The sequence below is a fragment of the Trachymyrmex cornetzi genome, unplaced genomic scaffold (assembly GCF_001594075.2).
Source record: "Trachymyrmex cornetzi isolate Tcor2-1 unplaced genomic scaffold, Tcor1.1 scaffold16, whole genome shotgun sequence".
Classification (NCBI taxonomy): domain Eukaryota; kingdom Metazoa; phylum Arthropoda; class Insecta; order Hymenoptera; family Formicidae; genus Trachymyrmex; species Trachymyrmex cornetzi.
In genome coordinates, this window is record NW_017296201.1 from 24,340 (window position 1) to 25,044 (window position 705).

Genomic DNA, 705 nt, shown 5'->3' on the forward strand with positions numbered 1-705 from the left:
ATACGCAACATGACAAAAAAACCTTTATTGTACTTCATCGTAAATTATAATCGATCGAAGTAAAATATATTTTACTTACTTCCAAGATTCCACAATATAATTTGATTTTCATTATTAAATTGCATTAATAAATTCTTATTTGTAGCCATGGCTGCGTTCAGCGGGGTGATCCCGATTGATCACGTCTCGATTGGACACCACCAATCACAGCGACTGGTGCTTAGGAGTTTTGTAGTCTCATGTGCTGTGAATGGCTCGTGTCCAACTGGGTGCCATCCCGTTCAGCAGACTCAGCAGTTTTGCAACCGTTTTATGATTCGTCGCGCTGATTGGATTATACTTTTAGAGGAATATGCTGGATTCACACTGCATCCGATTTGCGTCGTACGACGCTCTGCAACCAATCAGAAAACAGGATTCCGATGGATTTTGCTTCGAGTCCTATCTCAGCGAAGAATCACAAAATAGGCTCGTTCTTTTTGGCTAAACTTTTGCACTAGTTCACCTTTCTTCCTTTTCTCTCCAGCAGGAAAGAAGAGGAAGAAAGATGAACTGGTGCAAAAGTTCAGCCAAAAAGAACAGGCCTATAGGTTGCAAAACTGTTGAGTCTGCAGCATCGACATCTAGAATGGACTGCTGATGGCAATGGTGGGGGTAAAAAGACGATTAGAGTGAGAGGCAGGAATAATAAGATCGTTCTTTCTC